Raw genomic sequence first — 23,454 nt, 5'->3', positions numbered from 1 at the left:
GATCAGGGAAGACGGTTCAATATCAGGGGCGTAAGTGTGCTTACGGGTTGGAGGAATCAGATTCTCCGCTTCAACAGTTGGGGCCGGCACTCGCTTGTTTTGATTATTATATTCCGCTTGATAATGCGTCAAATCTGCCTCTTCAGCTAGCTGGCAAGCCAGCGGGCGCACTACACGGTTTATGGCCCTTAAATCCTCTTCGTTGAATTCAGAGCCATCTTCTTTCAGACTGGGATAGCCTTGAGCTGCTTCCACAGGATCAAAGTCGGGCACCCATGCCTTTGCCCGGATTAAAGCATTGATGGCTCCGGTTCGGGCAGCGGATTTTTTCAGCTCCTCAATCCGGGCTGGAAGCATTGAAAGCTTGCTAAGAGTGTCTTGGATTAAAGAGGGCGCCGGGTTGTTGTAAGAAGCTGTGGTGATGATCCGTTGGGCTCCGGTATACAATTGTTCCACCAAGGTGTAGGCAGCTTTCAATTTCTTCCGCACATCATTTCCTAAGTGCCCAATACGTGTGCCTACAAACAAAATTGGAATGGTCTTAAACCGGATTTATAATACAACAGATTGAAATTTATCACAGAAGTTACAAGGAGCTTACCAAAGATTGCAGCAGTCATAGAGTGTATTTGCCGCTGTACGGTCGTCAGTTCATCCACCACCGGTTTAAGGGCCGCTTCAGCGTTTTCTGCTCTTTTGGTTAAACCGGCCTTTTCAGTGGCCCAGTTAGCCCGCTCTTTCTTGAAGCCTTCTTTCAACCGTTCAGCAGTGCTCAAAGCGCTGGTCAATTCTTGCTTTGCCTTATCTGTTTTAGCTTGCTGGGTCTTTAGGGCCTCCTGCAAATCGGCAATCTGGTCCTCCTTGATTTTCACTTCAGCCTGCATACAGATGGCATTTTAAGCTTTGCACAGACGATCCAAGAAATGGAAGTATCAACCACATAACAAAAGTTATATGCCTGATACTTGGGGGCTAATGCACCTTCAATTTTTTGTATATTGCTAGATTACAAAGTCCCAAGCTCAATACAAGTATTCAACTTGGCACTTGGGGGCTAATGGCTATTTGATCAAGTTATGTTCTAAGGACAGCTTTTTATTTTTGAGCCCCGGTTTACTTATGCTAAGTTAGACCGGCCCTCGAGGGTTATGCCGACGGATTTCAAAAATGTTCAGGATGAAGTCCCGGTTTGACCAAGGTCACAAACCGGCCCTTGGGGGCTACAAAGATGAATGCAATGGCGGAAAGGAAAGAAGGAATTTACCTCAAATTTATCCCTCATCATTTTGACCAAGCCAGCTTCACAGTCACGGCTAGTATAAAGCCGGTTTAAATAGCCAGAGTGAAGATCTTGAGCATTCAGATTGGCGTATGTCTCTAATTCAACATCCCATTTTCCTTTGTTCAAAGGGGAAGAATCCTCTTTGATGGTATGCCTGGTAAGGGTGGCAGGATTCCCAGGTTCAGAGCGGCCTACGCCGGTAATCACAACATCATCATCTTTTGACTCGCCGGTTTGGGTTGGTGCGGCCGGTTTGTCAGCAGGAGTGTGGGATTTCTCAATCTGGACAGAGCTGGCAGGCGGATCAGCAGAGGCTGGAATATGAATAGGACCTTCTTCAGGGATAACGTTGTCTTGCAGAGGAGGATCATTGGGGATATCTTCACAAGTAAACACTTCATGATCAGGTGCTTGGTCATATTCTGGGGCCACATCTTCTTCAGCCGCTCTATCCAGGCGGGCCTTCTTGCTTGGTTTCGGTTTAGCCCTGAAAGAAAAATAAAAAGTCAAGGAAAAGTATAAGCCATTGCGCAGTATACTGGAAGCATATGTTCGGTTTAACTTACCCAGCAACTGTTTTCAAAGGTGGTAGCTGGGTGGCCGATGATTCACCAGACGATGAATGAGAAGTGACCTGGTAATCGGAGTCGGATGGATTAAGAGGTTGACGGAAGAAACCCGCTTTAGGATTTAAATCAATAAAAAGGTCGGAGACCTCGGAGCGGCGTTTTCGAACCGGACTGTTTGGTAAACCGGCAGAGGTAACTACCTGGCCGCTGTGCCGGGTTGTGCGGCGAGCTTCGTGTTGCTGGGTCTTCATAAGAAATTGGGAATCCAGATAAGCAAAAGGATGAGAAAATTTAACTTTCCGGTTTGCCCGGCGAAATTTTGGCAAAGGCAGGATTTCTGAATCGGAAGAGAGAATGGTTACCTCAACAAAACCCGCATTGCTGGCTTCAGCGTCATCCTGACAAGCATTATCATCAATAAGGCGTGTAAAAAGCAAGCCAAGTGAATCAAGTTCTACCTCAAGATCCGGATTACCCACATCATCGTCAATGGCTGGGTCAGATGAAGCGGTGGTTTTTCTCTTATGAGCTGGCTTCTTGATAACCTTGGTCTTGGGCCGGGTTGGCCGTCCTGCCTTTTCCGTTTTGTCTTGAGGAAGTTTCTTGCTCCAAAATGGATTATCACCCTGGATCAGCAGTAATTAAATGTTGAGCATATAAAATAGTAACCGGTTCAACAATAGAGCAATTAAAATATTACCGCTGGCGGTTTGTTGGTGGTGCAGTAAGGAGGCAGACCGGTTTGAGCACAGAGGTGCTCCGGTTCATTCAGCATCTTTTTCACAGATTCTGTGACTTCGTCATCAGGGAGCTGGATTTTAGTGTGTCGGAGTGGGTCATCGACACTATCAGTATACTCGCACATCAAATTTGGGCGCCGGCTTAGAGGCAAAATGCTCCATGATATCCAGCAGCGTGCAAGGTCTATTCCTGTTAAACCATTGGCCATGAAGGCCCGGAGCTTGGATAGTTGAGGAGCGTATTTAATTCTCTCCTTGGCGCTTAGCCTTTGTGGAAAGGGGTGAGTGTTGCTGAGTCGTTCCGGACGGAAGCCAGGCAAGGGATTTTCATTGTCAGGAGAGGTATCCTTGCAATAAAACCAAGTTGCGTTCCATTCCTTGGGGTGAGTATGGAGTTTGACGTGGGGATAGGTGATTTCTTTCCTTTTCTGAATGGCCATACCGCCAAGTTCGGTATTAGGGCCGTCAGTGAATTCAGTACGGCGGTTCAGATGAAAGAGATCTCTAAATAACTCGACTGAAGGCTCCTCTTGAAGGTATGCCTCAGAAAGTACTTGAAAGTGACATAGATTGGTGACGGAGTTGGGGCCAATATCCTGTGGACGGAGTTGAAAGTTGGCTAACACATCCCGATAAAATTTGGAGCCGGGCGGTTTGAAGCCCCGGGCCATGTGATCTGCGAAGACCACGACCTCTCCTTCCTGGGGCGTAGGAGGACATTCATCTCCAGGAACCCTCCAGTGAATCGTATCTTTGTTATCCAAAGCGCCGATCAGGACTAGATCATTCAGCTGTGATTCTGTGACACGGGAGGGAACCCAGTTGCACTCGTACACTTGTTTGGCCATGACGAGATCTACAAGAAATAAGTGATCCGGTTCAAGGACATGCCGGATAAAAAGGTGTTGATCTGATTACGGTAAACCGGAGGCAGTACCAATAATCCGGTCTTCTACAACGCAGCATCAGATGGATTCTGGCGGTTCAACCAGGGGACTAATGACATATATACCGGTTTAGCAATTTTTTCTCTATGGTGAAGTTAAACCGCCTGGCCTAAGCATCGGAAGCAATTGAAACTATGGATAACTAGTTATGCAGAAACAAGTTTCACAAAATCATGTTACAGCCGCGGATCTACAGCAAGCTCATAAAAACAGGAAATATTTCGAAGACTAAGGCGGAAACAGAAGTGGACCATTGAGCGGATATGTGCGGGAGATCTATGCGCTTGGAGGAGAAATAGCAGGCGGATGCTAAAGGGATCGCTACTAAGCACGGCAAGAGTCCACAGGTGCATTCCAGGTCAGAGAACAGCTATGAACGCGCGATGAACATAGCAAGAACATGGAACCCTAAGAACAGATCTAGGTTAAGAAGGAGAGAGGACTTACCGGGAACGGAGAAGATGCGGAAAGACGCCGCAGCACTCTGGTACGTTCAGGTTGATGCAGCGGCCCGAGACGAGGCAAAGGTCGACGGTGGTGGCGGAGCTGCAAAGCCGGCGACGTGAGGAAGAAGAAGAAGAAGGGACGAAGGGGAAGAGAAAGGAAATGACCCTTCGGTCTTATTTATAAGGCAACCGAGCTAGGTCAAACGCGCGAATCCAGGAGCTGTCATTAAGAGGGCGTTATGAACTTCATAATGACGTCATGCCGGTTTACAGTAACCAAAACTGATGACGTCATGCCGGTTTACAGCAACTAAAAATAATGACGACATGGAGATTTGCCAATTAAACAGAAGATATCCAAGACGCAAGATGGTGTGAAGGATTGACATGAACCAGTTCAAATCAATCTGGGGCCTAATGTTGGGGATATTACCACTAGGCATAAACCGGCCTACTTGGGCCGGGTTAACTTCATTAGTGGCGTAAGCAGATGAAGGCCCAAGGCCTGTAGTCGATTAGAGCATGTAGCCGTAAACTAGCCTGATGTATGACTTGTATTGTAAGTAAGGAACAGGGAGATAGTAACCGGAACACGACTATGAACCGGTTAGGACTCTATGGACCGACGGGCGTCACCCGTGTATATAAGGGGACGACCCGGTGACGGTTCAAGAGAGACAAACACAACTCGAGCCTAGGCAAATCTTGTTTGCTCCCTAGCCATCGAGATCATATCAATTCCATCACAACTAGACGTAGGCTTTTACCTTCATCGAAGGGGCCGAACTAGTATAAAACCCTCGTGTCTTTGTGTCCGCTTTAAACCCCTTCAAGTAAACTCGTAGCGATGGCTCCACGACTAAGTCCTTTCGCTAGGACATCTGCCGTGACAAATCCATGACAGGTATGTATGTCCGTGCTTGTACCTTTGAGAGACAGATACAGGAGGATGCATTAGGTGACTACAACAACTACTATTCCAGTTCATGCTCACCACCGCCGGTGGGTTCCTCCATCATTGCACCTCAGATTATGAGCGCGGCATCATCTCAAGGGTATGGTACATTGTCAACGTCCGTACCTACATCAGCTACATCTTTGCCACAAGGTAACAGTAAAGGTATTGATGATATAACTTCACATGAGAATGATGCATGCCTAGTTAACTTGAATGCATCATGTATTGAGTTACCTGTTGATTTGAGCACACCACCTATTTTAGAGAATCTTATTACTGTCATGAATGCTTCAGGTGATCAAACAACTGAAATATCAACAATTTTGAGTGCACCCATTGAATTAACTGTTGTTGCAAAAGAACTAATATTCAATCATTTTGATATGGCCTCCAATCTTGGTGATGATTCTGTGTCCAATGACTTATTGCATGTTTGCTTATTTAAGCATGTTGTAGCATGTAAATTTGATGAAAGTAAGGTTTATTCACCAAAGTTGGGATGGTTTAATGATGAACGTTGTGAATTTTTTGAAATGAATAAGAGCTTCACTTATATGTGCAAACTGAGTTCTAATATTTTCATGCCTTCTACTTCTTGTGATAATTTTTTGGCTTTAGTTTTTATGAACTATGAAAGTTACTCATGTATACATGTGTCATACGTGCAAAAATCAAGGGAAGTTAAACTGGATGACATATACATATACATATACAACATGTACACCTTGTCTCTTTTGTTAGCCACATTTCAGATTAAGCAACGCCGATGACGGCTTTGTTTTCAAAAAGGGGAGGATGATGAGGACATGACTACCTAGGATACGACCAAAAATATTGCATACATGCATATTTGTCAGGTGATTTCTAATGCAAACTATTCAATAATCTATTTATGTTATCCAGAACAAAAATACTTCACACACTTTTGTGTTTTGTCTAATTGCAGGTGTATGGGACATTTGTACAATCCACATATGAAGATAAGGGAAAAGGAGAAGTTTATGTTGTGTTCCAAAAGTCCTCTCACGTCACTTTTGGGCCAAGAGAAGATAGAGTCCAAGTCTCTCACGTTCTGGATTTAGATTCGGACTGCACAGACATACCTGACTCAAAACGCCAACAACTTTTTCATACAGACTCCGAATTGGGTGATTCTTTTTTTGTTGGAAACTAGATTTCGTGCTCTTTCCAACCCAATTGGATTGACCTTCAAATTCGTTGGAGCGTTGAGTTACGGATGAAACAATCTGATGTTGCAGCAGAATCCGAGTCAAACTACAAGCCCAAAGGTGTTGCATCACCTCCACTTGGGCCCATGAGCCTTGTACGACCTAGGGTTAGTTTTAGGCTGCCTTGGGACGTCCTCCCACCTCCTTGGCCGCCACCCCTTGCTCCTATATAAGTAGATCCATCTAGTAGCTTTTTCCTTGGGATTTGTTTAGTTAAAAGTTAGCCATTGCAACTTCGTGTACTTCGTTGGTGTCCAACGAGCAGACCAAGACCGCTTCCGGATCCCCACCATTATCAATACTTCATATATATTTGCGATATTCAGATTGCTTTATCATATTCTTGCTCATTCTTCGATTGCTTGCAGGAATAGACCTTCGTGGTCAGGCTGACCGTGCTTCCAGCATCGTCAGTAACCTCAGGAGATTGGTTTAGCGGTTGCTAAGGCGCAACATCGTGCATGTTTGTAGTCGGATCATCAAAATCGTCTCCACCAAATCGATAGTTATCATCTCATCGAAAGATCGGGACCCTCGCCTCTATCAAAGACAGCTAGGGGGCTCGGGGCACGCCGCTTCCCACCTTGACGGGCAGGAAGGTGTGCCTCTTGTCAACATCAGCCTAGGGCCTCTAGAGGGGGCAATGCTGGGATTACCAACGATCTCCAGCCCTGCCTCCCAGACGGACGACAAGGACGCCGAGAACCTGGCCGCCAAGCCAACGAGCCGCATCTGGTCAAGGCAAGACACCGCATCACCCGACGGACCGCCAACCGTGGCACAAGAGACAAGCACTCCCCCAAAATGGGGGAGCTTGATATATCCCGTAGCACAAAGGGCTCGTCCACCGCATCTTCTCTGAGCATGGACCATACTCACTCCCCGAACACCAGTATGAGCATTTGGCATCACCAACCTCAAGCTACTGCCTGGGCCTTGCCCCAGGCTCTTATCCTCAGGATAACCAGCAGAAGATGAAGGAGAAGGGATGCAAGGATGGATGACTCCATTCTCCCCTCTCCCCTCCTTTTATAGGAGGCTCAAGGAGGAGAGCTGCCCCCTCAAACGGGAGACCGCCACCCTCCTCCACCAATTCGAGAAGGCCGGTCCCCCACCTTGATGCTCTCCCGCACCAGGCGCCTCCGTTTCCTACCCTGCGCAATGCATGCAGCATACGTGGCTAAGGATAAGGGCGTGGTGGAAAGAGTGAATTGGCGGTTTCTACCCCGTGCATTAAAGTCATTCACGGGCCATTACAAGAGTGGCACCGCCATGATTGGCTTTACGCGACATGTGGGAAAACCAGAAATTGGCCCGGACTCAAGATTAATGAAGAAGCAAAGAAGATCTCAAGGGACCAGCCACCTCCACTGATATAGGGTGGAAACCCTTGGGCCGATCTTTCATGACTGGAGCGGATCCTATGAAGAACACTAGAGGGGAACGAGGGGAAGTACAAGAGAAATCACTCAAACCAACAAGATTCGGTCACACATATGCTAGATTCTCGAAACACAAAGAGATTCGGTCACTCAAACCAAAGGACGATACATAGGGTCACTAGTTCTTCTCCATGAGGAGGTCTTGAGGTCTTCCCGTTAGGGGTCTTGAATCCAAGTGGATCTTCTCTGAGGAGGCGACGGTCTCTCTCGGTGGAGTAGATCCGGATGGATGAGCGCCCAAGTTGTGATGGGTGGTTCACCTCTTGCCTCTCGGTGCTCAATGACTTGTTCCCACCAAATGAGGACATAACCTTGGAACTCAAGGGATGCCATGGCGATCTTCTTCTCTTCCTCATAATTGTGCAAATGAAAGACCTTGTTGACCTTCAATGCCCATGAAAGGTACTCTTCGGGATCATTGCTGCCATAAAACTTGGGCATGTTGAACTTTAGCTTGCCGTAGCATTGCTCTTCATTGTGTTGGGTTCGAGGGTGATGATGACCTTGACGAGGAGGATTGTCTCCCTCAACTTGCTCTTGTCTTCGAGGATTTCCATTGACTTCTTGCTCTTGGTGAACTTGAGGTTCTTGTCGAGCTTGTGGAGGAGCTTGAGCAAGTTGACGATGCACTCGTGATTGATAAATCCTTTCTTCAACTTCATCGTGAAGTGCTTCTTCTTGCTCGCGTCTATGGCGGTTGCGTGCGGCAACGGTGCGACTTGTGTCGTGGAGTGCACGTTGCGCCTCAAGTGCTTGTGCTGCTTGTTGTTGTTGTTGTTCTTGACGTTCGGCCTCGGTATCTTGTGCATCTTGGTGTTGGTGATGCGGAGCATCCCAAGGTCATCCCCATGGACCCACCTACATCTCCTACAACACCACTTGGACCAATGACAAGAGCCCGAGCGAAGGCTATCGAAGATAAGATGAACTCACTCCTCTCTGAACTATCACTTTCCATGCATGAGAATTGGCTACTACCTCAAGAGGAAACCCTATGTGCGAGCAGGTGCTTGGAGGAAGGCCACGGACCAACTACATTCATCGGACAAGACAGTGAGGATGCCAAGTTCACGGGACAAGAAGAAGAACTACTCAAAGTCCCCAGGCTCCGGACGTCCGGCCCTCTCCGGACGACCGACACTTCCACACCCGAGCCAAAACTACGGACTTCCAAAGCGCTACGGAGGACCGACGACCCCCAGGCTCCGGACGACCGACCGCGACCGGACGTCCAACCGAAGCACACCCGTGCTGAATCTATGGACGTCCAACAGGCACCGGACGTTCGGACCCTCGTGAGCCTCCGGACGACCGGTGACTCCCTGACGTCCAACGCCTATGTGCTGCCATTTGTTGGGCTGCGTAAGCGAGGCGGTCGGCCATCGCCTAGTGCCTAGGCGGTGCCTAAGCGCCCTAGGTGTGGCCTAGGTGGTAATATATTTTTTACTCGTAGTGTATTTGTGATTATTATATGGGTTTTGATATTAGTTTAGGGCAGATAAATAAGTTAATTACCATCTACTACCATTGAAATATAACCCGTTTGGCATATCAGTGCAGTATGTGGCATGATTTCTTGCTTGGGTAGGCAATTCCTTACTTGCCCTTCCTAGACCTCCATTTATGCCCTAGGCGAGGCGTTTGGCCATTGCCTAGCGCCTAGGCGTGCCTAAGCACCACCTAGGCACTGCCTTTTCCAACAGAGGCTGCAGCCCATGTATCCCCCACTTCGCCCCTTTTGCACTAAGGCTATAAATAGACCTCATATTCCTTCTAGCTAGGTTAGAATTGGTTTAGCTCATATTTAGAGATAGAGCATTTCTTATCCACATCGGATCTACTCCACGAGAGAGACCGCGGCCCCTCTTCGGAGAAGATCCCTTTGGATTCAATACCTCCTTGCGGAGAAGAACATCAAGACCTCCTCACGGAGAAGACCGGCTACCTTTGTATTGTCCTTAGTTGTCCGTGGATCATGTGTTCTCTTATGTACTCGAGGATCTAGCACATGTGTGACTATTTCTTGTTGGTTTAGTGTTTCTCTCGTGTTTCCTTCGTGGTTTCCCTCGTTTCCATCCTCATGTTCTTCGTGTTCTTCGCGGGATCCGCTCCTTTCGTGACAGATCGGCCAATTAGGGTCTACCCTACATCAACTTGGTATCAGAGCCAGGTTGATCACGATTTCGGAGCCTCCCCGTTGTGTTGCTAGCCTAGTTTTTGTTGATTTTGTCCCTAATTCGGAAATTCCCCACAAAACTAGCCCCAATTTTTGTTGTGATTTGTTGGTGTGTTGAAATTTTGTTGGATTTGATCCGTGGATGTGCTTTGTTTTGAGTGGATCTAGCTTTCCCCCCTCTCCCCACCTTTTCCATCCATGAAATCGCCCAGATTGGACGAATTTCTCCTCACCCACCCCGCCCTCGTGAAGTTCATCCCGTGCCCGAAAATCGCCCAGGCACCGGACGTCCGACCCCTACCGGACGTCCGATGACCGGCCCAGCCCGGACGTCCGACAATCACTGACAAAACCGATTTTTTTCTAGTTTAGTCACCACCATCGCCCCACATTTCTGCATACGCACTCCCACCACCTATACACCAGCACCACTTCCGCATACCACCACCATTGCTTACACGCTTCGCACTCCAACGTGTGTTGCCACTTCGAGCTTTGAGAATTTGAGTTGCGGTTCCGTGTCCTTTTGTGTTTCGGCTATCTAGGTATGGTTCAACATCAACATCACCGCCGCTCATCTTCGCCATGGACGCCTCATCAACAATGACCATCTCGACTACATCTTGGTATTCGTGCCACCCATTTGATCACCGTCATCCGTTCTTGCTTACAGAGAAGGAACCAAAGAACGGTAACCTCATCTTGGTATTGGACATATCACTCTTGCCATTACATTGATAGCCATCATAGCCTTACTCCTTTGCGTCACTTACCCATCGAGACTAGCCTTTGAGTATTGCCGGCAACAAGACTTGTGCACATTAGTGATCATACTTCCCATAGCACACATACATCATTATTTCATATCTTGGTATCATCTCTTGTGTCACAAGGTTGTCATCGCATACACAATTGCTATCTTGGTTCGTGAAGCATTGCATGAGAAAAGAGCTCAAACAACAAAGAGCCAAACAAGCTTTTAAGCAAAAGGAAAAGATAAGCAAAGAGCTTTTAAGCAAGCACCATAGCATCATACAACATTAATATTGTCATATTAGATCATCTTGGATCATATCAAAGAAAAACATTGCATAAGAACATACTTGGGATATAAGTCGCTGCATTTTTGCTTAGTAGGTTGTGCACAAGTCTTGTATCCGCCTATTGTGCAATCGTGCTAGCGTCTCTCTCGTGTTGTGTAACAAGAGCATTTTTGTGGATTCCACATTTTGGCTCATCCTTGGTTGCCCAACCCCACTTATCTTTGCGTGTGTGTTTCCGTGTACATTACATTGCTTGGTCTACTTCTTGCATTGCAGTCTTGCGAATCTTTTCCAACATTATTGAAGCTCACTAACAATTGCATCAAATTTTGTGCCACCATCCTAACCAAGCTCCACCATAAGCTTTTACTTGTGTAGGTGTGAGAAACCGAAAATAATTGGTACCAATTGTGCTATTTCCTTGTCCACATTGGAGTGATCGTTGATCCACTTTCAACTTCGGTCAAGGTACATTTGGTATTCGTCCTTCTCTTTCTACCACTCACATTTTTTTCTTGGAATGATGGATAGGCCAAGTACTTGTACCAACCCACTCTTCATTGAGAACGACGACGACATGAACTCCTACGTCACCAAGAGCCACCTCTTCAGTGCACAACGTGCTTGCATCAAGAGCAACAAGTAATGAGTGAACACATCGACAACCTCACCGCCGACTTGCGACTCTCCGAGCAACGTACAAGAGACTACTTTGACCACAAGCTCGATGATCATAAGCAAGAGAATGATGCAAGAATGGACGAGATTCATGCTTTGTTGCTCAACCGCTCTTCTTCCACTTCGTCTTCATCAGAAGGAGCCTCTCAAGTCGACACTCCGACTTCACCCTCTCCGTCTCAAGTACACCGACATCGAACACTCTTCGACATGCCGTGCACAACGATCCTGAAGCAAGCCTCAATCCTCTATGTGACACAAACTCTCAAGAGCACCGACAATGTCAAACCCAAGAGGCTTTTGCGCTAGCACGAGAACGGCAACGACAATGCCAACATGAAGAGGAAGAGCGCGCGCATCTACACCAAGATGCACAAGATGCCGAGGCACAACGCCAAGAACAACAACTCCGTGAAGCTCAAGCACTTGCGGTGCAACGTGCCCTTCAAGATTCAAGTCACGCCGTCGCCACACGTAATCGCCATCGGCGTGAACAAGAGGAAGCACTTCACGAAGAAGCTAACGAACGATGATTTCAAGCTCGCGTGCATCGTCAAGTTCCTCCTCGAGCTCGACAAGATCCTCCACAAGCTCGCCGAGAACATCAAGTTCAACAAGAGCATGAAGACAATGGATGATAGAGGTAAAGGTGTCCCTATGTTTCGATGAGATGGTGCTATCGTTTTCCGTGGGAGTCGACCTTGATGATCCAACTATGAACATGCGAGATGTCGCGCCTTAGCAATCGCTAAACCAACTTCCGAGGGTTATTGACCACGCCGGAGCACGATCAACCTGACCACGAGGGTCTGTTTCCTGTGAGCAAACGAAGAACAAGCAAGAAACTGAGATTGCAATCTGGATATTGTGAATATAATATGAAAGCTTTATTGATCAAGGTGGGGTTCTGTGACGCCTTGGTCTGGTCGTTGAACACAAACGAAGTACGCGAAGTTGCAGCTATGGCGAACTTTTAATCTGAACAAAACCCAAAGTCTAAACGACGCCCTAAGGGTTGTATATATGGAGGAAGAGGGGGGGATTTCGTGTCCCTTGGAGGAGGGGTCCGAAACCAACCCTAACTCTTGTTTCCCCGCACATACGGACTCTAAAACAGCCTATACTTAAGTATTTCGAAAATACATGGGCCTGGCCCAACAATAAGGTGATGCAGCACCTAAAATAGCCTCTGGATGAAATTTATGAAGTGGCATCTTTATATTTCGTCCAAGGCTTCATGCACTCCTTATGGTGACTTCAAAATCCTGAAATCATCACTTGTAACTCCATTCTTGATCCCCTTGCGCATACCATCATCTCCATGCTTGCACTTGCTCCAAGGTTCGTCTTTCTTGCCCAAGGTAGGCCCTTCATTTGTAAGCGAAACAAATGTATCCAATTTAGGCAGCATCATATTCTCATTAACATTAGAATCATTACCAAGAAACGGAAGTACCTGATAATTCAATTGGCGTGCGCGAGCTCTAGTAATTGGTCCAGTATGTATAGCAGCAGGGGCTGTGGGTGTAACAATGGTATTGATGTCCTCATCAATGGAAATCCTCCACGATAAGAGAAACATGAGGTTAACAACCCTCCTCACCAAGAGCAACACGAGTTTGACAATCATCAACAACATGGGCGTCATTATCCCCGACCCTAACGCAATGAAGAGCAACGCTATGGCAAGCTCAAGTTCACCATGCCCAAGTTCAATGGAAGCAACGATCCTGAAGAGTACCTTTCATGGGCATTGAAGGTCGACAAAATCTTCCGCTTGCACAACTATGAAGAAGAGAAGAAGATCGTGATGGCATCCCTTGAGTTTCAAGACTATGTCCTCATTTGGTGGGAACAAGTCATCTAGCGCCGAGAGGCAAGAGGTGAACCACCCATCACTACTTGGGCGCAAATGAAGGATGTCATGAGAGCACGCTTTGTGCCTACCTACTACAACCGAGACCTCTTCAAGAAGCTCCAACTACTCAAGCAAGGAACCAAGAGCATTGAAGAGTACTACAAGGAGATGGAGATTGCTATGATAAGAGCCAACGTCACGGAAGATGATGAGCAAACAATGGCACGTTTCTTGAATGGACTCAACCATCCTATCAAGAAGATCGCCAACTTCCAACCATACTCAAACCTCATCGAGCTAGTGCATCAAGCTACCAAAGCGGAACGTCAAGTGCAAGACGATTACAAGTATGCCAAGTTCTCATCCAAGTCATACGGCTCCTCCAACACCCAAGCTTCAACGACTCCAACACCGTCTACCAAGCCTTCTACAAGCAACATCGACAAGTCGAGTCACAAGAAAGCTTTGTCAACTCCAAGTCATCCTCCTACTACAAGCAACTTCAAGTCGAGAGCTTCATCATCATCTACTCCAACCGATGAGACCGTCAAGACGAGTTCCTTCAAATGCTTCACATGCGGAGGCCGAGGCCACAAGTCCTATGAGTGCACCAACAAGCGGACCATGATCCTCAACGATGACGACACTTACGACTCAATGAGTGAAGGAGAAATGGACGCCCTCGAGCAAGTCGCCATGCACCGGCAAGTGAACGATGAAGAGGAACAAGTCTTTTGCGATGAAGATTCAAGTCCCGCTCTTGTTGTCTCCAAGGTCTTTACTCTCCAACATCACCAAGAAGAAGATCAAAGATGCCATATCTTTCATACCAAGGCAGGCATCAATGGAAGATCCGTCAAGGTCATCATCGATGGAGGAAGTTGTCATAACCTAGCAAGTGAAGAAATTTGCTCCAAGATCCAATTGCCCAAGACGAAGCACCCACATCCCTACAAAGTTCAATGGCTCAGTGACTCCGGTACTCTCCAAGTCGAGCATCGAGTACAAGTCTCCTTCAGAATTGGTGCCTACTAAGACACTTTGGAGTGCGACGTCATTCCCATGACCGTTTGCCACCTTCTTCTTGGACGCCCATGGCAATTTGATAGAGGTGTCAACCACAACTGCCGAATGAACCACTGCATCTTCAAGATGAAAGGAAAGGAGTACGTAATTCGTCCCATATCTCCAAGCCAAGTGATCACCGACAAGTAAGCCAACCATCATGGAGAGAATAGTGAGAGAGAGAGCCACCAAAAAGAGAGTGAGCGCCACAAGCCCAAATTGAGCGCCTCCACGATGAGAGAAAAGAAAAACTTAATCCTATTCGCTACCAAAAGTGCGATAAGAGGAGTGTGTGAGAACCCATCTAGTGTGATACACTATGTCCTTTTGTGCAAGGACAATGCACCACAAGCTAACACCTCTCATGCTCTACCTTAGTGTTATCTTCTCTTTTGCAGGAATTTCAAAACGTTTTCCCCGATGAGCTACCTCTGGGACTACCTCCACTATGAGGCATCGAGCACCGCATCGACCTTATCCCCGGAGCACCTCTTCCAAACAAAGCTCCCTACCGTGTCAACCCCGAAGAAACCAAAGAAATACAAAGGCAAGTAAAGCATCTCATTGACCATGGACATGTGCATGAAAGTTTGAGCCCTTGTGTCATCCCAGTCATTCTTGTGCCAAAACGAGATGGTAGTTTTCGAATGTGCTCCGATTGTAGACCTATCAATGCTATCATTATTCGCTATAGGTATCCCAGTCCACGCCTTTATGATATGCTTGATGAACTTAGTGGTGCCACTATATTTTCCAAAATTGATCTTAAGAGTGGTTACTATCAAATCCGCATACAAGAGGGTGATGAATGGAAAACCGCTTTCAAAACCAAGTTTGGGTTGTATGAGTGGTTAGTCATGCCTATGGGTCTTTCGGAAGCACCGGGTACTTTTATGCGTCTTATGAATCATGTCTTTCGTCCTTACATCGGTGTGTTTGTTGTGGTCTACTTCGATGATATCCTTGTTTTTAGCAAGTCTCTCAAAGAGCATGTCACCCATGTCCGAACCGTTTTACAAACTCTTCGAAAAGAGCATCTCTATGCTAATATGGAGAAATGCCTTTTTGGCGTTGATAAGCTTGTTTTCTTGGTTTTTTTGTTTCTTCTAAGGGTGTTCATGTTGATGAGTCCAAGATCAATGCTATTAAGACTTGGCCCCAACCAACCAACTTGCAACAAGTGCGTAGCTTTCTTGGCCTTGCGGGTTTCTATCGTCACTTTGTGAAAGATTTTAGCACCATTGCTTCGCCTTTGCATGCTTTGAGCAAGAAGAATGCGCCTTTTGTTTGGGGACCATCCCAAGATACCGCTTTCAATGAGCTTAAGAATTTGCTTACTCATGCTCCCGTGCTTGCTTTACCCAACTTTGACAAACCCTTTGAGATTCATTGTGATGCTAGTGGTAATGGCATAGGAGGTGTGTTAACGCAAGAGAAGTGCCCCATAGCTTACTTTAGTGAGAAACTTTCTGGAGCGCAGCTCAATTACCCCATCTATGACAAGGAGCTATATGCTTTAGTCCGCGTTTTGCAAGAATGGGAACACTATCTTCGCCCTCATGAATTTATCATTCATACTGGTCATGAAACGCTCAAGTATCTTAAGGGCCAAACCAAGTTGAACAAGCGTCATACTAAATGGAGTGAATTTATTGAGTCTTTTCCTTATGTCATCAAGTACATTAAGGGTAAGGAAAACATTGTGGCGGATGCCCTTTCCCACATATGCATGCTTGTTACTCAACTTGAATTGGATACCATTGGCTTTGAGCATATAAAAGACTTGTATGAGCATGATCCTACTTTTGCTACTCCTTATGCCAAGTGTTTGACGCACACCTCTTGGGAATGCTATTACATCAAAGATGGATATCTTATGAGAGCTAACAAGCTTTGCATCCCCGAGTCTTCTCTTCGTTTCTTGCTTTTGCAGGAATCTCATGGAGGAGGCTTAATGGGACATTTGGACGCGACAAGACTTTCACCACGCTCTCCAAGAACTACTATTGGCCCAAGATGTTTCGTGAAGTCAACCGCTTCACCAACCGATGCTCTACATGTCACAAAGCTAAGTCTAAAGCTCAATCCCATGGCCTTTACATGCCTCTCCCAATTCCATATCAACCATGGGAAGGCATTAGCATGGATTTTATACTTGGATTGCCTAGGACTAGAAATGGGAAGGATTCGGTATTTGTCGTTGTGGACCGTTTCTCTAAGATGGCACACTTCATTCATTACAACAAGATAGATGATGCTTCACATGTTGCTAATCTCTTTTGTAGGGAAATATTGCATCTACATGGAGTGCCAAAGATGATCATCTCTGACCGCGAAGTCAAGTTCCTTAGCTACTTTTGGAAAACCCTATGCGCCAAGCTTGGAATCAAGCTGCTCTTCTCCACGGCGTATCATCCATAAACCGACGGCCAAACGGAGGTGACCAACCGCACACTCTCCTCTCTACTTCGCGTACTCCTCAAGAAGAACATCAAGGAGTGTGAGGAGTGTCTACCTATCACCGAGTTCGCCTACAACTGAGCAAAACACTCAACAACCGACAAGTCCCCCTTGGAGGTTGTCTATGGATTCAACCGATTGTCACCATTGGACATTCTTCCTCTACCACTCCAAGAGCGCATCAATTTGGACGCAAGTGCACGGGTGACTCATCTCAAGAAGGTGCATGATGATACAAGACATACTATTGAGTGCCAAGTACAATGACTTGCGACCAAGCTCAACATCAACAAGCACCCCATGGTCTTCAACATTGGTGATCTTGTGTGGCCACACCTTTGCAAAGACCGCTTCCCCAACGAACGCAAGTCCAAGCTTCTATCTCGAGCCGATGGACCCTTCAAGGTGCTTGCACGCTACAACAACAATGCTTACAAGATCGACCTCCCGCGTGACAAGGACAACGTGAGCGACATCTTCAATGTCAAAGACCTCTCGCCCTACCATGGTGATGAAGATTTTGATCTGAGGACGGATCTTCCCCAAGGGAGGAGAGATGATGAGGACATAAATACCATTGTTACACCCACAGCCCCTGCTGCTATACATACTGCACCAATTCCTAGAGCTCGCGCACGCCAATTGAATTATCAGGTACTTTCGTTTCTTGGTAACGATGCTAATGTTCATGAGAATATGATGCTGCCTAAATTGGATACATTTGTTTTGCTTACAAATGAAGGGCCTGGCTTGGACAAGAAAGATGAACCTTGGAGCAAGTTCAAGCATGGAGATGATGGCATGCGCAAGGGGAACAAGAACGGAGTTACAAGTGATGATTCCAAGACTCTGAAGCCACCATAATGAGTGCATGAAGCATGCGACGAAATATACAAGATGCCACTTCATAAATTTCGCCCAGAGGCTATTCTAGGTGCTGCGTCACCTTATTATTGGGCCAGGCCCATGTATTTTCGAAGTACTTAAGTATAGGCTATTTTTAGAGTTCGTATGTGTGGGGAAACAAGAGTTAGGGTTGGTTTCGGACCCCTCCACCAAGGGCCACGAAATTCCCCCTCTCTCCTCCATATATACAGCCCTTAGGGCATCGTTTAGAATTTGGGGGTTTTGTTTAGATTAAAAGTTCGCCATAGCTGCAACTTCGCATACTTCGTTTGTGTCCAACGACCAGACCAAGACGTCACAGAACCCCACCTTGATCACTAAAGCTTTCATCTTATATTCGCGATATCCAGATTGCAATCTCAGTTTCTTGCTTGTTCTTCGTTTGCTCGCAGTAAACAGGCCCTCGTGGTCAGGTTGATCATGCTCCGGTGTGGTCAATAACCCCTCGGAGTTGGTTTAGCGATTGCTAAGGCGCGACGTCCTCGCACGTTCATAGTCGGATCGTCAAAGTCGACTTCCTCTAAAACGATAGCCACTATCTCATCGAAAGGCGGGACACCTTTGCCTCTATCAAGTGGTATCAGATTTCCAGGTTGCTCGGTGAGATTTTACAGTTTTTCATAGTTTAGGTTGGGTCTGTCCTTCATACCTATAGTCCACGAAAAAGCCAAAAAAAATTAGGGTTAGGTCATCATATCCGAACCAATCTGAGCCTTTGCATAGTCTTTTTAGAGTTTTGCTTTGTTGAATTTGCGGTTGCATCGTCGTGTCAAGTTGCTGGTCTTAGCGTCTAGTCCCTTAGAGTTTCGAGTTCTGTTCACAGGTTGTCACGCCGCCGCCGCACCATCGTCATCATCATTGCTATATACCACCACCCCACCATATACATCGCCGCTGCCATATACCACCACCAATCCGAGTCCACATATACCATCGCCATATACCACCACCAATCCGAGTCCAGATATACCATCGCCATATACCACCACCAATCCGAGTCCAGATATAGCACCACCGTCCGAGTTCCACCAGATTCATCTCCGCCACCAGTCCTAGTACGAGTCCAGTATTTGTTGCTTTGTTTTCGAGTTCAAGATCACGCGATACTCCGAGTCGTGACAGAGTAGGACTCCCGAGATTACGTGCTACTCGCAGAAGAAAAATAGTTCCAAACTCAAAAAAAACTAAGCCTGGAAATTCTGGCTAGGCAGTTTTTAGACCATTTGTAGACTTTTTCGAAAAAAAATTGTTGCGGAGCAAAAAAAAGAGGGAAAAAAGTGCAAAAAAAGTGAAAAAAAATTCAGAGTGTGCTCCTCCATTGTTTACGTGCAGCACCGTGATTTTGTTAGTGTTCTAGGCTCGCGTCTCTAGCACGGTCTAGCCTAGGACCAGCACAGTACCGTCGTTGAGCGTTTATTCAACTTTGCATCTCTGAATTGATTATTGCTGACCCTTTTTGCTACCATATTATAAGCCTTCCTAGCTCCACATACATCTACGTCGTGCGTTTGACTCTCCCTGGTAATCGCTCTATCCAAGCTTTGAGAGTTTTGACTACGACGGTGGCCGATCACCGCCTGCTGCTGGGTAAGAACTGGTAAGAATTTGAGATTTGCCTGACGGATTTGTGAAACCACCACCACCTCTTGTTAGTAGTATGTAGGATCATATTCTTGTGTGTTTCTATTGTTGCTAACCATGTCAGGATCACAAGCCGACGAGACTGACTGGGAGAACATGACGAATAAGGAGTTGCATGATAAATTTCAGCAAATGATGAGTGGACAGTTGCAAGATGTGCTAAACATATTTGAAGAGGCCATGGAGAAGATAGATGGCATGGAGAAGACGTTCGAAACAAAGCTTGATAACAGGTTTAATGAATTGCTCGCGCGTCTTCCACCACCACCACCGGCTGCACCTAACACACCTCTACAACAACAACAACGACGACTACCTACACATCGCGAAAAAGCCCTCCGCCGAGCGAGCCGTCTCCCTCTTGCACCTAGCCAAACTGTTGGTGCTGCTATTGATACTTCTGTGGCTCCTGCTGCTGATGCGGAGGAGGATGATTTTGTGGGAGATTACGAGGATGAGGTTGATCAAAATCAGAACTACGTGCCACCACCAGCACATCAACCACCAGGTCGTCCACATGCAAATAATGGCAATGGTAGGGCTCACCCTCAGGTACGAGATCATGACCATCTCCCTAAACTAAAATTGAATATTCCACCATTTGATGGTAGATATGCTCCTGATATATATTTTACTTGGGAGTTAGAAACTGAACAACGATTTACATGTTTACAATATCCCGAGGAGAGACGTGTTCCTGTTGCTGTTTGTGCATTCACTAGTTTTGCATGTGTTTGGTGGTCTGAGCATTGTAGATTATATCCTATTCCAGCTACTTGGGCTGCTTTGAAAACTGCTATGCGTACTCGTTGGGTTCCACCATATTATCAACGTGAATTACTTCAAAAATTGTAGCATTTAAGACAAGGAAAAAATTCTGTAGAAGAATATTATCAGGAATTACAAACTGGCATGATTAGATGTGGTATTGTTGAGGAGAATGAAGCTATGCTTGCACGTTTTATGGGTGGATTAAATAGAGATATTCAGACCATTCTAGAGTATAAGTAGTATATTAATATCACTCGTTTATTCCATCTTGCTTGTAAAGCTGAACTTGAAGTGCAGGATCGACAAGCATTGGCGCGAACTAACTTTTCTGCCGGTCGATCTTCATCATGGACACCATGTGCATCCTCTACTTCCACTCCACCAGCACCTCCATCAGGTGCCATCTCCAGCCGTGATACAAGAAAGCAGGCACAACCACCACTATCTGCCAAGAGCACACCTGTCGGGCCTCCGCGGAGCTCTCCTTCTTCCATGGCATCAACAGGGCACACAAGTGATATTATTTGTCATCGTTGTAAGGGAAGAGGACATTTTGAGAGAGAATGCCAATCTCAGCGCGTGATGATTACTACTGAGGATGGTGGGTATGAGTCCGCTAGTGACTATGATGAGGAGACGTTGGCTCTTATTACACATGAAGAACACGGTGGAGACGATTCTGATCATGAGACGCAATACATGGCTGCTGAAGATGCTGACATGTATGAATGTTTAGTTGCTCAACGTGTTTTGAGTGTGCAGGTTACACAAGCTGAGCAAAATCAGAGGCATAATTTGTTCCATACAAAGGGAGTTGTGAAGGAACGTTCTGTTCGCGTCATCATAGATGGAGGGAGCTGCAACAACTTAGCTAGCATGGAGATGGTGGAGAAGCTATCTCTCACCACAAGACCACATCCACATCCTTACTACATCCAATGGTTCAGTAACAGCGGCAAGGTTAAGGTCACACGTACTCTTCGTGTGCATTTTAGTATCTCTACATATGCTGATTATGTTGATTGTGATGTGGTACCTATGCAAGCATGTTCCTTATTACGTGGTAGACCATGGCAATTTGGTAAAAGTTCTATACACCATGGTAGAAACAATCAGTATACTCTTGTTCATAAAGATAAAAATATTACTTTGCTTCCTTTGACTCCTGAATCCATTTTGAAAGATGATATTAATAGTGCTAATAAAGCAAAACAGGAGAAAAATAAGAGTGAAAATCAGATTGTGGCAAAAGAATTTGAGCAACAAATGAAACCTAATAATAAACCATCTAGTGTTGCTTCTGAAATTAAATTGAAAAGTGCATGTTTACATGCCACAAAATCTGATATTGATGAGCTAGATTTCAGCAAATCTATTTGCTATGCTTTTGCGTGCAAAGAGGCATTATTTTCATTCGAGGACGTGCCTTCCTCTTTGCCTCCTGCTGTCACTAACATTTTGCAGGAGTTCGCTGACATCTTTCCACAAGACGTGCCACCGGGATTACCACCTATTCGAGGGATTGAGCATCAAATTGACTAAATTCCCGGTGCATCATTACCCAACCGTCCACCATACCGTACCAATCCAGAGGAGACGAAGGAGATTATGCGTCAAGTACAAGAACTGCTCGACAAAGGTTATATACGCGAATCCCTTAGTCCTTGTGATGTTCCTATCATTTTAGTGCCGAAAAAGGATGGTACATCACGTATGTGCGTTGATTGTAGAGGCATTAACAATATTACTATTCGTTATCGTCATCCTATTCCTAGGCTAGATGATATGCTTCATGAATTGAGTGGCTCTACAATATTCTCCAAGGTTGATTTGCATAGTGGATACCATCAAATTCATATGAAATTGGGAGATGAATGGAAAACAACATTTAAAACTAAGTTTGGATTATATGAGTGGTTAGTCATGCCTTTTGGGTTAACTAATGCACCTAGTACATTCATGAGATTAATGAACGAAGTTTTACGTGCTTTCATTGGACGATTTGTGGTAGTTTACTTTGATGACATATTGATTTATAGAAAATCTTTGGAGGAACATTTGGAACATTTACGTGTTGTTTTTATTGCTCTACGTGATGCATGTTTGTTTGGTAACCTTGGAAAGTGCACCTTTTGCACCGACCAAGTATCTTTTCTTGGCTATGTTGTTACTCCACAGGGAATTGATGTTGATAAAGCCAAGATTGAAGCTATTAAGAGTTGGCCGCAGCCCAAAATGGTCACACGAGTGAGGAGTTTCCTTGGCCTCGTTGGTTTCTATCGGCGTTTTGTGAGAGATTTCAGCACCATTGCTGCACCTCTCAATGAGCTTACAAAGAAGGATGTGCCTTTTGTTTGGGGTACCGCACAGGAAGAAGCCTTCACGGTATTGAAATATAAGTTGACACATGCTCCTTTACTCCAACTTCCTGATTTTAATAAGACTTTTGAGCTTGAATATGATGCTAGTGGAATTGGATTAGGAGGTGTGTTATTACAAGATGGCAAACCTGTTGCATACTTTTCTGAAAAATTGAGTGGGCCTAGTCTGAACTATTCTACTTATGATAAAGAATTATATGCTCTTGTTCGGACATTAGAAACATGGCAACATTATTTATGGCCCAAGGAATTTGTTATACATTCTAATCATGAATCTTTGAAACACATTAAACGTCAAGAAAAACTGAACCGTAGACATGCTAAATGGGTTGAATTCATTGAGACTTTCCCTTATGTCATTAAACACAAGAAGGGTAAAGAAAATGTTATTGTTGATGCATTGTCTCGTCGTTATACTATGCTTTCACAACTTGACTTTAAAATATTTGGTTTGGAGACCATCAAAGATCAATATGTTCATGATGCTGAATTTAAAGATGTATTGCAGAATTGTAAGGAAGGGAGAACTTGGAACAAGTTCTTTCTTAACGATGGATTTGTGTTTCGTGCTAACAAGTTATGCATTCTAGCTAGCTCCATTCCTCTTTTGTTGTTGCAGGAGGCGCATGGAGGAGGATTAATGGGACACTTTAGCGTCAAGAAGATGGAGGATATACTTGCTACACATTTCTTTTAGCCAAAGATGAGACGGGATGTTGAGCGTTTTGTTGCTTGCTGCACTACATGTCAAAAAGCTAAGTCATGACTCAATCCTCATGGTTTATATATGCCTTTGCCTGTACCTAGTGTTCCTTGGGAGGATATATCTATGGACTTTGTTTTAGGTTTACCTCAAACAAAG

General features: G+C 45.6%; 1 long non-coding RNA gene across 1 annotated transcript; it reads right to left on the bottom strand.

The window, feature by feature from the left end:
• Nucleotides 1–1,442: 1,442 nt before the first annotated feature.
• Nucleotides 1,443–2,023, bottom strand: LOC123130608 (uncharacterized). The gene is made up of 3 exons (XR_006463917.1): nt 1,998–2,023; nt 1,849–1,916; nt 1,443–1,769 (listed from the first exon to the last, which is right to left on the bottom strand). It is a non-coding gene; the product is annotated as an uncharacterized lncRNA (long non-coding RNA).
• Nucleotides 2,024–23,454: the final 21,431 nt, after the last annotated feature.

This window comes from Triticum aestivum, chromosome 6A, assembly GCF_018294505.1.
Source record: "Triticum aestivum cultivar Chinese Spring chromosome 6A, IWGSC CS RefSeq v2.1, whole genome shotgun sequence".
Lineage (NCBI taxonomy): Eukaryota > Viridiplantae > Streptophyta > Magnoliopsida > Poales > Poaceae > Triticum > Triticum aestivum.
Note: the sequence above shows the minus strand (reverse complement) of the source record. Positions and strands in the feature narration are given on the sequence as shown.